The sequence below is a fragment of the Mobula hypostoma genome, chromosome 13 (genome assembly GCF_963921235.1).
Source record: "Mobula hypostoma chromosome 13, sMobHyp1.1, whole genome shotgun sequence".
In the NCBI taxonomy this organism is placed as follows: domain Eukaryota; kingdom Metazoa; phylum Chordata; class Chondrichthyes; order Myliobatiformes; family Myliobatidae; genus Mobula; species Mobula hypostoma.
In genome coordinates this window covers 73,824,657-73,840,046 of record NC_086109.1, presented here as the reverse complement: position 1 = coordinate 73,840,046, position 15,390 = coordinate 73,824,657, and the positions used below count along the sequence as shown (strand labels likewise).

General features: G+C 39.7%; 1 protein-coding gene across 10 annotated transcripts in view; it reads left to right on the top strand.

Moving 5' to 3' along the window:
- Nucleotides 1–15,390, top strand: part of lrrc28 (leucine rich repeat containing 28) — an 89,468-nt gene that overhangs the window by 37,656 nt on the left and 36,422 nt on the right. The window lies entirely within an intron of this gene.

The window sequence follows — 15,390 nt, the reverse complement described above, 5'->3', positions numbered from 1 at the left end:
CCTGTCTGAGCTAGGGTTCTGCCAAATAAAAAAGTCAGAAAAATTCTGGATTTTCTTCCGTAAGTCTCTGTGCAGCACCACATTTTTTTAACTCCCATTTTTTTTCAGTAACTCCTTAATACCTCAACTTTTCCACTAGCCCTTTTGATATGCACTGATGTGAAGAACTCTTATTTGTTTTTATTGTGTTAAAGGTATCTTTTTAAAAAACGCTATACTTAATTTCCCTCTAAAACTAGTATATAGTGTCGCTAGGTGCTGTTAAATATGGGTGCTTAATGTATTGGGATTGCAGATGCTATTGAGAGAGGCAAGAGTGGAGTTTGCAGGGACCTTGACAGAGATCTCTATCTCCTCTTTAGCCCTGGGTGAGGTCCCAGAGGATGGGAGAATAGCCAATGCTCTACCTTTGTTTAAAAAGGGCAGTAATGACAAACCAGGAAATTTAGGGCAGTAAGCTGTACATCATTGTTATGGACATTATTTTGAGGGATTCTCATACATAGAAAACATAGAAATCTATACCATATTACAGGCCCTTCGGCCCACAATGTTGTGCCGACCATGTAATCTACTCTAGAAACTGCTAGAATTTCCCTACAGCATAGCCCTCTATTTTTCTAAGCTCCACGTACCTATCTAAGAGTCTCTTAAAAGACCCTATTGTATTTGCCTCTACTGTCGTCGCTCCCACCACTCTCTGCGTGAAAATTTACCTCTGACATCCCCTTTGTTACCTACTTCCATACACCTTAAAACTATGTCCCCTCTTTTTAGCCGTTTCAGCCCTGCGAAAAAGCCTCTGGCTATCCACACGATCAATGCTTCACATCATCTTGTACACCTCTATCAGGTCACCTCTCATCCTCCGTCACTCCAAGGAGAAAAGGCCAAGTTCACTCAACCTATTCTCATAAGGCATGTTCTCCAATCCAGGACATCCTTGTAAATCTCTGCGCTCTCTCTATAGTATCCACATCCTTCCTGTAGTGAGGTGACCAGAACTGAACACAGTACTCCAAGTGGGGTCTAACTAGCGTCTTATATAGCTGTAACATTACCTCATGGCTCTTGAACTCAATCTCACTGATGATGAAGGCCAACATACCATATACCTTTTTAACAACGCTGTCAACCTGCACAGCAGCTTTGAGCGCGCTGTGGACACGGACCTCAAGATCTCGCTGATCCTCCACACTGCCAAGAGCCTTAACATTAATATTATATTCTGTCTTCAAATTTGACCTGCTGAAATGAACCATTTCATACTTATCTGGGTTGAAGTCCATCTGCCACTCCTTAGCCCAGTTCTGCATCCTATCGATGTCGCACTTTAACCTTTGATAACCCTCCAGACTATCCACAACACCCTCAACTTTTGTGTCATCAGTAAACTTACTAACCCACTGTTTAACTTCCTCATCCAGGTCATTTATAAAAATCACAAAAAGGAGGGGTCCCAGAACAGATCCCCGCTGAACACCACTGCTCACCATCCTCCATGCAGAATATGAACCATCTACAACCACCCTTTGCCTTCTGTGGGCAAGCCAATTCTGGATCCACAAAGCGAGGTCTCCTTGGATCCCATTCCTCATTATTTTCTGGGAACTTCATCAAATGCCTTACTGAAATCCATATACACTATATCCACTGCTCTACCTTCATCAATGTGTATTGTTCAATGGATATGATCTACTCACATCTGAAAAAGTATAGAGTTATAAGGATCGTCAGCATGGCTGTATGCTGGCTAGTTCATGTCTTAGAAGACAAGACTTTTTTTGAGAATACAATGAGGATGATTGATGAGGATACTGCAGGGGATCTTGTATGCACGGACTTCAGTAAAGCATCCAAAAAGATTGCAGCCTCATTCAAATGATTAAGCACTTGAGATCCAATGGAGACGTAGTAGAATTGATTCAAACTTTGCTTGGGCATAGAAGAAGGAGGATAGTGGTGGAGGAGTGTTTTTCTGACCGGAAGTCTGTGACCACTGATGTCCCACAAGGATCAATGCTGGGACATAGCATGCAGCAGGATACAGATCAGTTGGAAATATGGCCTGAGAAATGACGTGTGGAGTTTAACGCGGACAAGTGTTAGTTTTGAAGCTTTGGAAGGTTAAATGTAAGAAGAGATGACAAGACCCTTGGGATCACTGAAGGATCTTGGAATGTATGGACATAGCAACCTGAAAGTGGCAACGTATGAATGTAGGTGGTAAAGAAGTGTGAATGGCATGCTGTACTTACCTTTATCGTTCAGGGTATTGAAAATGAAATTTTACAAGTCCTAATTTCAGTTGTATAAAACTTTGGTTTAGGTCAGATTTGGAGTATGATATCCAGGTTTGGTCAGCACTTTACAGGAAAGATATGGAAACGTTGGAGAGAATACAGAACAGTAATGGCTATAAAGAGGGGTTGGACAATCTGAATTGTTTCCTCTAGAACATCAGAGGGTGAGGAGTGACCAGACAGAAAATGATGAGAGGCATAAATATGCTGGGTAGTCAAGAGTCTTTTTCCCAAGATGGAAATATGAAATTCCAGAGGGTGAAGGTTTAAAGAAAATTCACAAAACAAGTTTTTTTTTACAGTACCTTGGTACCTTGAAAGACCTGTAAGAGGAAGTGATGAAAGCAGATATGATAGTAATGCTTAAGAGGCATGTACACAAGAATATGAATAGGGAGAGAATAGAGGAATATAGACCAAATACAAGCAGATGAAGTTAGTTTCAATTGCCTTCATCATTGACACAGATATTGTGGACCAAAGAGTCTGTTTCTATGTTGTACTGTTCTTTGTATATTCTGTGAATGAATTCCATGCCAACTAATATTCATAGTATACACAAGCCCATCCCTATTTGCTACAATGCTATCCTGGTATTAAACCAATGTGAATGTAGTACAGAAAGCATTTCTTTACTGCAGAGAAAGCGAATCATGTTGGACGAATTGGGGCAGTTGAACTCTTTAAAAGACAGTAATCTCAGAGGGAGAATAATTATAGCTAGATTCAACAACAAGACATTAGAAGTGACATGGTTGAGTGCTGAATGCGAAAGGAAGATAGTGTATTGGATAACTAATTTTATATTTTTTATTGAACACAGAACAGTGCAGCACAGGAAAAGGCCCTTTGGGTCACAGCGTAATGCAGAATTAAATTAGTAATCAACTGCTCAAGTAAACTAATCCCTTCTGCCTGCTCAGTAGCCATATCCTTCCATTTCCTGCATATTGATGTGTCTAAAAGTTTCTTGAACGTTTCTAATGTAATTATCTCCACCACCACCACCCTTGGCAGCGGATTCCAGGCACCCACCACTCACTGTATTAAAAAAAACCTTTCCCCACCCATCTCTTTTGAACTTGCCTTCTTCATCTTAAGTGCGTGCCTGCTGATATTAGACATTTTAACCCTAAGGAAAAAAGATACCAGCTGATTGCTCTTGCTTGTTGCCTCTCATAATCTTATAAACCTCTGGCAGATCTCCTCTCAGCCTCCACCACTTAAGAGAAAATGACCTAAATTTGTCCACTTTCTCCTTGTATCATATGCCTTCTCATCAAGGCAGCATTCTGGTAAACCTCTTCCGCACCCTCTCCAAAACTTCAACGTCCTCCTGATAAAGGGAGCGACTAGAAATGAATGCAGTACTCCGGAAGTATCTTAACTAGTGTTTTCTAAAGCTCTAACATGGCTTCCCAACTCTTGAACACAATACATCCACTAATAAAGGCAAGCCGGCTTTACCGCTCTATCAACCTGTGTAGCCACTTTCAGGGAGTTATGGACTTGAACCCCAGGATCTTGCCGTTAACTGTGCCTTTACTTTGATCTCCCAAAGTGCAACACGTGTCATATGGCCAGGGTTAAGCTCCATCTGCCATTTCTCAGCCCATACCTGCATCCCGCTGTATCCTTTGGCAGTATCGACGTTATTCGTAACACCACCAATCTTTGCACTATCTTTAAACTTATTAACCTACCTGTTTACATTTTATCCAGGCCATTTGTATACTAAATAAATATATGCACAGGCAAGTCTAAGAAGAGGATATATATATCTGCATATTGGTTTATTAAACCTTGATGAATGTACCTTACAAATTTTGCCCCATCTAAACCGCTTGCACTGAGGAGGTCCCCGTCTATTTTAGGTAAGTTGAAGTCACTCCTACAACAGCCCTATTGTTTTTACATCTTTCCCTGATTAAACTTTATATCTCTTCCTCAGTGTCTTGTTAGCTACTGGGGCTCTAATATCCCATTAGAGTGATTGCACCTTCCTTATTTTTGAGCTTTACCCATATAGACTCAGTGGGCAAGCCCTCCATTATGTCCCCTTTATGTGCAGGTGTAAAATCGTACTTGTCCCCCACCAGTTTTACCTCCTTCTCTGTCTTTTCTAGAACATTTAAACCTTTGAACAGTTGAGCATCCATTCTTTTCCTCCCTCAAGCAAGTCTTTGTAATGGCCAGATCTTCAGAGTTCCGTGTATTGGTACAAGCTCTTAACTTTGTCTCCCTTACCCATAATGCTGCTAGCATTAAAATGCACAAACTCATCCACCCTGTTGTAAATATTATCTTGTTACTGCCTATTCTGACTGGTCATGTCATATAATTTCCTCCCAGTTCCTCCACTTTCTGAGTTGTTGCTGTTTGTGATGTCTCACAACTGCAAGTTTTACATGTACAATTCTTCAAATATGTTTCATCTTGAACAAAGCTTTTATTCTTGTAATTGTTTTGTTACAAACATCAACTCTGTGAGAACAATATTCTAGGTTTGTGATTATTTGTCAAGAGAATTTACATAAATGAGGAAGGAAGAACAGAAAATTAAGTTGTTGAATTGGGATGAACTAAGCTCATGAAAAGTCAAATATTGTCGTAGACTTGAAAGGTGGAATGATTTGTTTCTTCCCTTCTGCTATCTGATTTCTGCATGGACATTGAATGCAAGAACGCTACCTTATTCTTTTAAAAAATTTTTGCACCTCTTATTTAACTAGTTTAGACCATAAGACCATTGGAACAGAATTAGGCCATCTGGCCCATCGAGTCTGCTCCGCCATTCAATCATGGCTGATCCTTTTTTTCTATCTCCTCCTCAACACCAGTTCCCGGCCTTCTCACTGTAAGCTTTGATGCCATGTTCAATCAAGAACCTATCAATCTCTGCCTTAAATACACCCAACGACCTGACCTCCACAGCTGCATGTGGCAACAAATTCCACAAATTCACCACTGTTTGGCTAAAGAAATTTCTCCGCATCTCTGTTTCGAAAGAGCGCCCTTCCATCCTGAGGCTGTGCCCTCTTGCCCTAGACTCTCCCATCACGGGAAACGTCCTTTCCACATCTACTCTGTGCAGGCCTTTCAACATTCAAAAGGTTTCAGTGAGATCTCCCCCCCTCATCCTTCTGAATTCCTGGGAGTACAGACCCAGAACCATCAAACATTCCTCATATGGTAACCCTTGTGAACCTCACCTGGACCCTCTCTCGAATGCCAGCACATCTTTTCTAAGATGAGAGGTCCAAAACTGTTCACAATACTCAAGGTGAGGCCTCACCACTGCCTTATAAAGCCTCAGCATCACATCTTTGCTCTGGTATTCTAGACGTCTTGAAATGAATGCTAACATGGCATTCGCCTTCCTCACCACTGACTCAACCTGCAAGTTAACTTCCAGGGTGTTCTGCACAAGGACTCCCAAATCCCTCTGCATCTCAGATTCCTGGATTTTCTCCCCGTTTAGAAAATAGTCTACACATTTATTTCTGCTACCAAAGTGCATGACCATGCAATTTCCAACATTATACTTTGTATTTCATTTGCCACTTTCTTGCCCATTCTCCTAATCTGTCTACGTCCTTCTGCATCCTACCTGTTTCCTCAACACTACCTGCCCCCCAACCAATCTTCGTATCATCTGCAAACTTGGCAACAAAGCCATCTATTCCATCATCTAAATCATTTATATACAGCATAAAAAGAAGTGGTCCCAACACCGACCCCTGCAGGACACCACTAGTCACTGGCAGCCAACCAGAAAAGGATCCTTTTATTCCCACTTGCTGCCTCCTACCAATCAGCCAATGCTCTAACCATGTTAGTAACTTTCCTATAATACCATGGTCTCTTAACCTGGTAAAGCAGCCTCGTGTGTGGCATCTTGTCAAAGTCCTTCTGAAAGTCCAAATATACAACATCTATTGCATCTCCTTTATCTATCCTACTTATAATCTCCTCAAAGAATTCCAACAGGTTTGTTAGGCAGGGTTTTCTCTGAAGGAAACCTTGCTGGCTTTGTCCTGTGTCACCAAATACTCCATTACCTCATCCTTAACAATTGACTCTGACACCTTCCCAACCACCAACCACTGAGGTCAGGGTAACTGGGCTATAATCTCCTTTCTGCTGCCTTCCTCCTTTAATTAATTAAAATTATATATTTAATTAATTTAAAATTATATATTTATTTACTTTTACTATAATTCATGTTTTTTTCTATTATGTATTGCTTGCTGGTGATATTAAACCTGTTTCTGATTCTGTTTCTGCATTGCAAGTGGAGATTTTGCATTTAACATGTGTCAGTTTTTAGTGTACGTGTTTACCTTTAATGAGTCCTATTTAAGGAAGGGTTATTAAAAATTATGAAAAGTAGCAATGGATTTTCATGTTTTATCTCCATATCTGTTGAGAATTTTAGGGAAGTAATTTTGACGACATTCCATTTAGTGTACAGTATAATTGATCGTGCCTTTTCTGGTTGGCACTATTAGTCTGCTTCAATTTTGAAATACCAGAAGTTTACCATGTGCTGCATAGATTAAGATATATTTCAGTTTGTTATTTCTTGTACTATGCTATGCAAAGTATTTTCACTTGAAAATGCAATATAAAGGACAATGAATACCTTGGTGAAATTACAGGAATTCAATGAGAGACCTTTACCTATATATGTAATCTCATTGGATGTTGATACTGGCAGAATTTCAGCAGTAATACATTGGTGTTTTTGTTTATGGAAAGGGCTTTGCACTGCCAGGTTAAGTAACACAGCTTCGTGCACATAAATGGTGAGAACATAGCTTGCATCGTATCCTTTGGAGAAAATCCTAAACCTAATTAGTCAGTATTTGAAATGTGCAAAAGAACAATTCAAGAAGTTCTTTCATTTTTACTATCTACTGATCTTGGGCAACAGTTAAATCTTAGAATTTCCTGGAAGCAAAATACATCAATGAGCATGGCAGTACAACCCTGTGTGCTGAAATGTTTTTATTTTGGCTGGTGTACAAAAACCAATTTCCTAAAATTTTCAGGACATGTCTGGAAAAAATATTACTCTGTCTCCCTTAATACTGTATACTAAGAAATTTATCTTGTTTTTACATTCATTTGAGGCATTTATAAGCTCAACATATTACAACAATAAGATACACAAAATAACTTGTTGCACACTCCTGCTATAATTGTAGGCACTGAATGCATTGCATCCTGATAAATGCAGCCTACACAGGGTAAGTACAACTGAGTTTTTTTTCTGTTTTCATTTTGTTAGAAGTTCCTATGACAACTCTGGTCAAAGCCAGAAGTTCAGAGTAGTGCGTCTTTGAAAATGCTTACATTTGCTTAAAAACTCTGCCAAAGATTTTTTTTGTCCGTCTTATTCACGTGCTAGTTATGTAGTACATTCCATCCCAAAGTCATTCTGCCACAGCCATGCGTAAGAGACTGGATAGCCACCCTTTCACAAAGGTAGTCTCTTTAATTATGTCAGTTAATGCTGACACTTCTCTCCCAACCCCACAACCATTCTTTGGTAATCCTCCAACACTTGCCTTTAATTTAGGACTGCCTTTCTTCCAGCATCCTCACTTGCAGCTCTTATTTCTACTGAAGAACCATCTCCCTCCCTTCTCCCCAAATGGATTAGCCATCCTCTTCCATACAGCCAAGTGGTTTATGCTGGTGCTTTTCATACCCACCTCATCTCAAAGCACTGATTCCCAGTTAACACGACTTCCCATTTCTCTTCTTTTATTCTCCACTCACCCAATTCATAGCCATCCCTCTGTGCTGCCACCGTACATGTAACCACATTGCTGCTGATGGAAGTAATTTCAGTCATTGTGCACTGCAGTGGAAACTCCTGTTTAGTTCGAATTCATGTTTATACGATGAAGCATCTGGAATTGCTTGTACTAGCAGCATGACATGGATCGAACCTGTGGTGAGAGGAACAGGAGTCTGTTTGTGCTTTTGACACTAAGGATGAATGTTTACTATCAGTACGAAAACATTTGAATTTAATTTCACATTATGAGTTAACATCATTGCAAATATTTTTTAGTTTCATAAGAGGATGAACCATGGCAGTGTAAATCAGCTATCAAAGATCACGATGAAGAAGCAACAACAGCAAGAATGTTTAGATGTGCTATATTGTTGCGATGTATGCATCTAGAGGGGCACTTTCACATTAGTTGCACAGTTAACACAACCGACATGAAGGTCTTTCTGAAAATGCCTAATCTAACTCTCCTCCTCGCTGACGATCGACACGGGCACATCTCAGGGATATGTGCTTATCCTACTGCTCTTCTCTCTCTATACCCATGACTTCATGGCTAGGCATAGCTCTAATGCCCATCTATATATCTGCTGATTATATAACCATCGTTGACAGAATCTCAGATGGAGGCAAGAGGGCGTACAGGAACGAGATATACCGGCTAGTTGAGTGGTGCCACGGCAACAATCTTGCAATCAACATCAGTAAGACCAAAGAGCTGATTGTGGACTTCAGAAAGGGTAGGAGGAGGGAACACAAACCAATCCTCAGAGGGATCAGAGCTGGAGAGAGTGAGCAGTTTCAAGTTCCTGGTGTCAATATCTCTAAGAACCTAACCTGGTTCCAACATCAGGAATTCTGCAGATGCTGGAAATTCAAGCAACACACATAAAAGTTGCTGGTGAACGCAGCAGGCCAGGCAGCATCTGTAGGAAGAGGTACAGTCGACGTTTCAGGCCGAGACCCTTCGTCAGGACTAACTGAAGGAAGAGTGAGTGAGGGATTTGAAAGTTGGAGGGGGAGGGGGAGATCCGAAATGATAGGAGAAGACAGGAGGGGGAGGGATAGAGCCAAGAGCTGGACAGGTGATAGGCAAAAGGGATACGAGAGGATCATGGGACAGGAGGTCCGGGAAGAAAGACAAGGGTGGGGGGGACCCAGAGGATGAGCAAGGGGTATATTCAGAGGGACAGAGGGAGAAAAGGGAGAGTGAGAGAAAGAATGTGTGTATAAAAGTAACCCCATCTGTTACTTATTTTTATACACACATTCTTTCTCTCACTCTCCTTTTTCTCCCTCTGTCCCTCTGAATATACCCCTTGCCCATCCTCTGGGTTCCCCCCCCCCGTCTTTCTTCCCGGACCTCCTGTCCCATGATCCTCTCGTATCCCTTTTGCCTATCACCTGTCCAGCTCTTGGCTCCATCCCTCCCCCTCCTGTCTTCTCCTATCATTTCAGATCTCCCCCTCCCCCTCCAACTTTCAAATCCCTTACTCACTCTTCCTTCAGTTAGTCCTGACGAAGGGTCTCGGCCTGAAACGTCGACTGCACCTCTTCCTACAGATGCTGCCTGGCCTGCTGCGTTCACCAGCAACTTTTATGTGTGTTGCTGGTTCCAACATATTGATTCAGCTATAGAGAAGGCAAGACTGGCTATATTTCATTAGGAGTTTGAGGAGATCTGATTTGTCACTAAAAACACTTGAAAACTTCTATAGATGTACAGTGGAGAGCATTCTGACAGGCTGCGTCACCATTTAGTATGGGAGGTGGCTACTGCACAGGACTGAAAAAAAGGTACTGAAAGTAGTAACATTAGTCAGGTGCATAATGGGTAGTAGCCGTATTATCTAAGACATCTTCAAGGAGTGGTGCCTCAGAAAGGCAGCATCCATTATTAAGGACCCCCATCACCCAATGCATGCCCTCTTCTCATTGTTACTGCCAGGAAGGAGAAGCTAGAAGGCACAGACTCAGCGGTTCAGGAACAGCTTCTTCCCCTCTGCCATCCGATTTCTAAATGGATATTGAACCCATGAACGTTACCTCACTTTTTTTTATTATTTCTGTTTTTGCACTATTTTTTATTAAGCTATTTAATATACATATATATACTTACAGTTATTCATTTATTTTTTCTCTATATTTATCATGTGTTGCATTGTACTGCTGCAACTAAGTTGACAAATTTCATGACATATGCTGGTGATATTAAACCTGATTCTGATTCTGAAATAAGAAATGCTAGCTTCTTATCCTCTTATTCCATTCTCTTATTGTCTGAGTGTAATTCAGTTCTCTTGTATGTTACATTTCACAATACCTGCTAAATGTTTACAGTTCACTTAATACTATTTAGGAGCTACTTACTTCCTTTGAGATTTAAAAAAAATTTGTACATGGATGTTTACAATTTAATTTCAGATTGATGAAAATTTGTATTGTTTCCAACTGAAGTGCAAGCCAACTAGACAATTGCTTTTGTAACCATGCTTTACTGCTGTTAGCTGTGTTATCATTTCTTTGAAGGAAAGAAAGATTGATTTTAAAATGTTTGGAGATAAAACGGGAATGGCTCATAAACTTTGATGCTTGAAATTTTATACTTAATTGTAAAAGTGACCACATTTAAAGTTATGTTTCTGATGTCCGGGAAGGGTATCCTATCTCCTTTCTGTAGTAAATATAAAAATTACGATAAAAATTCTGTGGTCTGGCAATACTAAATGGAGTGTTTGATTTTGCAATTGTGAAATACACAGGGTCAGATTTGCTATGATGCAAACTGACCTTATTATCCACTTGAGTTTCATATGATGCATTTATCCTGTTCTGGTATTCTTCCACCCAGCCAGACTTCCTGAGAATCATAAACAGACTTCCACTTCTCTTGCTTGCAGATCATTCAGTGAATAGAATAACATCCTTTCAGCAGTTGGTGCATCTGATAGCAAAGGAAATGGGGCCTGACTGTAGCTGGTGCTTTTGTTTCACACACACGGGCAATCATTTTAATGAATCTGTTTTTTCCCTTTTAGAGTGTGTTACATATTTGTTTGATATTCCCTGAGCTATAATGTTTCATCTGGTACTGTCCCATCAATGGGAGAATAATTGGTATTATTATTTATCTAATAGACTACCTGTTGGATTGAGAGTTTGGCATTCAGTTTTGTACAGAGTTATTTATTATTTGAAACCAGCACCCTATAGCTACATTCTCATGGTTCAAGGTAATTTTTAAAGTAAAAGTTCTTTAATCCTATATCTTTCCTGTTTATTCTGACTAATAATGATTTATTTAAATTCCTGTTTGAAATCCTTCCGGTCTGAAGCCCTCAGTCTGTTTTTATGTTCCTGGTAAGATTATTTGTATATCCTACTTCCTCTTTCCTTATCAATGCCTTGGCCCTTCTTCCCTGAATTCTTATATTTCCCCATCTTTAACTTTCCCTGACAGCTGTAGCTGGACTGTTCGTTCATTTGGCTTCATTTTGTCTTAATGGAATATATTAATAATAATAATATCTTGTATATAGAGCATTTTTCATACAGGTGATATAGTTCAAAGTGCTTTACAATGGATATTAATGGTAGTACAGTATATGCCTTATAGTATATGATTTATGTACTATATATTAATTCCTGAAATGTTGGTATTCACTTCTCTGTTATCATGTCTTTTAATAGTTTCTGAATCTATTGCAGCCAATCCATGCATCTCACCTTCTGTAATTTCCTTAATACCCTGGTTTTTGAGTTTAAACAAATCATTTCCAATTTTAATATTATGATTTCTGTTCCCCAAATGCCCTTTAAAACCTAATCATCAAATAACCTTCTCTCATTTAAGGATGCTAAATCTAAAAATCTGTTCCAACAACATACTTTTCTTTGGTGAGTTGGAAGGTAAGGTTAAAGAGAGCCAAGCTATGCTTCTGAAAAGGAAGAAAAGGGATGGTATTAGAAGTGCAATATATGACATAGACCATATATAAAAGCTTTCGTTTGAAATATATGCTCATTAACCTCTTCCCTTTCCACTCTCATACACTCCAGTCACAAATATCACCTTCATTTTCTCCATCCTTCCTTCCGTCTGCAAATTTTAAGCATACCTCAATCCTCATTGTTCAAATTCTGAAGGACTATTGAGCTATAATGTTTCTCCCTCCACAAATTTTGTAGTTCCAATTGGGAATCTTCAACTCTTCCTGTTATTATGTGATAAAATGATGTTTTTTTTCTTTTCTTTTCAATGGTGTATATTGCATTTGCTGGTCCAAAGCGGGTCTTTACATCGTGGAGATCAAACAGAGGTTGTGTGATTGTTTTGCAGAACACATCTATTCAGACTATAGGTATGATCCTGGCCTTCTCGTCACCAAATTTCTTGAGCACATATCACATCGTTCCTTAACTTCCCATACAAGTCCTAAAAAACTTAATTTAACCTTGAAGAATGCCATTTAATTTTTCAAGCAGGCACAAAAAGCCTTCAGACTCGACATTGAGTTCAACATTTTCAGATAATGATTTCCCTTCTCTCATTTACTTCAGCTCAGGGCCCTTATTTTTGTTACTTATTCCATTACTCTTTTTCTTTAACCATATCCCTTTTGGCATTTAATCTTGTCTTCTGGACTGTTGCAGAGTTGCACTTTTGTTCTTTCCTTCCTTCCGAACAGTTTTGTTCTGCATTTTGCTGAGAAACTGAATGACTATAAGGGTATAGATATCGAAGGCCAGGGTCACTTTAATTGTTGCCACACCAAATGAATGACATCCAAAGTAATACACAAAACACTGGAGGACCTTGGCATGTCAGGCGGCATCTATGGAGAGGAATAAACAGTTGATATTTTGGCCAGGACCCGTCATTACTACATTACAATCCAGGGCATTGATTGCAACAGTTCAGCTTAATGTCAAACTTGTGGAATATACTTTGTTAGTTGTAAATTTATTTGTAATATTTGTGTGTGAGTTCTATATACTGTGTTGTGTACCTTGGTTCAGAGAAATGTTGTATACGGTTGAATGACAATAAACTTGACCTTAAATGTGAAAATATACTGTTTTTTCTTGTCCAGGGTTTGCAAGGATTGTGTCTGGACTCTGATCAGGCCAGAGTAGGAAGTTCTGAAATCTAGCATTTTGTGTAGGGGTAGGGAGGTGGAAAGAATGTTCAGTCATTAGGAATTGGGAGGGGAGAGGCAAGTGTGACTCACTGGGGTTAAGGGAGTCGGTGTTACTCGCTAGGGCTTTGGGAAAACATTCTGCTTGTGAATTACGAGATTCAGTTTCGGGGTGGGCTTGTGGGTTGATCTTAGAATCTGTGTTTGGGGCAGTTGCTGTTGTGTGGCCTATAGAGTCTAAGTGTATAAGTGTTGTGCTTATCTGGTAGGTTTTGAGTCTCTTGACGTGCAGCAAAGACGCGTTGTTCCAGGATTGTGTAACAAAAGTGCTTCCCCAGAACAAGATAGTGCAAGTTCCCCTGCAGTGCCCCGGAAATATATCTGCAAATTGCCTGAAGAGACGATGTCATTTTTTCAAGTTTGCTGATGATTCTAAAATTGTGAACACGGAGGAGGATGTACAAAGGTTCAAGAGGATATGAACAAGTTGATTGAGTGGGTGAGAACATGGGAGATGGAATATAATATTGAAAAGTATGAGGTCAGTCACTTTATGCACATAACAGTAAAGCAAAGTGTTTATTAAATGGTGACTGAGTAAGTGGTTAATGTTTATAGAGACCTAGGGGTACTTGCATAAGTTACTGACGATCAAAATGAAGGTAAAATAAGTAAATAAAACTTTGTTGTATTCATTCAAGAGATGTGGGCTTCACAGTCTGAGCCAGAACTTAATTGCCTATAGTAAGTTTCCTTGAGAAGCTGGTGGTGAGCTGCTTTCTTGAATTGATGCAGTCCTTGAGGTATGCTTTCACCCACAATCAGAGTTCCCGCTAATTTGTAATGATCAATGTGTGCAAAATTCTTATGCTGCTGCTCTATTTTTTACCCAGTGACAACAACCTGTGCACACTAAATAATTTATTCAATAAAAACAGTATAAATAATCCTGTTCTAAAATCTGTGGACAAGTCGTAGCAAACTCCATGTTGTCAACACGGTCCGCATCAGAACTTGGAAAAGGAAGTGTGATTATGTATGATCCTGAAATATACTTAATATGCCGACAGGCTAGAGGGTGATAATCTTTTGTGCACACCTTAGAGGAAACATTGCCTACAATGCTTAGGAGGAAATTCCAGGATTGTGTCCCAATGACGGTGAAGGAATGGTAATATAATCCCAAGTCAGGATAGTATGTGACTTGGAAAGCAACTTCTAGGCGATGATATTCCCAGATTTTTTCTACCCTTGTCCTAGCTGATAGAGGTTGTGAGTTTGGAAGGATATGGCATATTATCCTTTATTATGAGATGGTTTGATTTTAGGAGGTCTTATTGAAACTTTCTGAGGCTTTGGTGAGACTGCACTGTGTACAGTTTTGATCTCTTTGTCCTGATTGAGTGCAGCAAAGTTTCACAAGACTGGTTTTGGGAATGACGTGTCTGCAGAGGGAAGAAGAATAAGTGATCTCATTAAAATGTTGAACATAATGGGAGGAGTTGATATTGGGTACAGGAAGGTTGTTTCCCCTGGCTAACAGGGGGCATGTGTTTCATAATTATGGGTAGGCTATTTAAGACTGAGGCGCTGCAGAGAGCAGTGAAACTTAGAATTTTCCACCCCAGAGCTCCATTGAGACTTGGTCATTGTGTATATTACAAACAGGAATTGGCATATTCTTAGACTGTAAGGATATGGGATTAGTGTTGGAACATGGCACTGAGGTAGACGATGGGCCATGAGGCTCCAAGGGCTCTATGGCCTATCACCTCCCCTTTGTTTTCCATTGAAATAAAGTGAAATGCAGCAGTTTATGTAAAATGAAATAAAAGAATTGATGTGCAAACAATATTCAACCGTAGTTTATCGATGTTTGGGACATATATGTGAATCATGACTGAAAATTATTATTAAAATGCTGAAGCCATTTTAGTCCTTTTGATCCAGAATTCAGGTTGTGAAGTTTGTAACAACAATACAGTGCAGGCATAACTAATTACTATAAATTACAATGCAAAAACAAGCAATGCAAATGAGGAATGGTGAGGTGGTGTTTAGAAGTTCATGGACGATCAGAAGTCTGATGGCAGAGGCGAAGAAGTTGCTCCTAAAATATTGAAGGTATGTTCTTAGGCTTCTG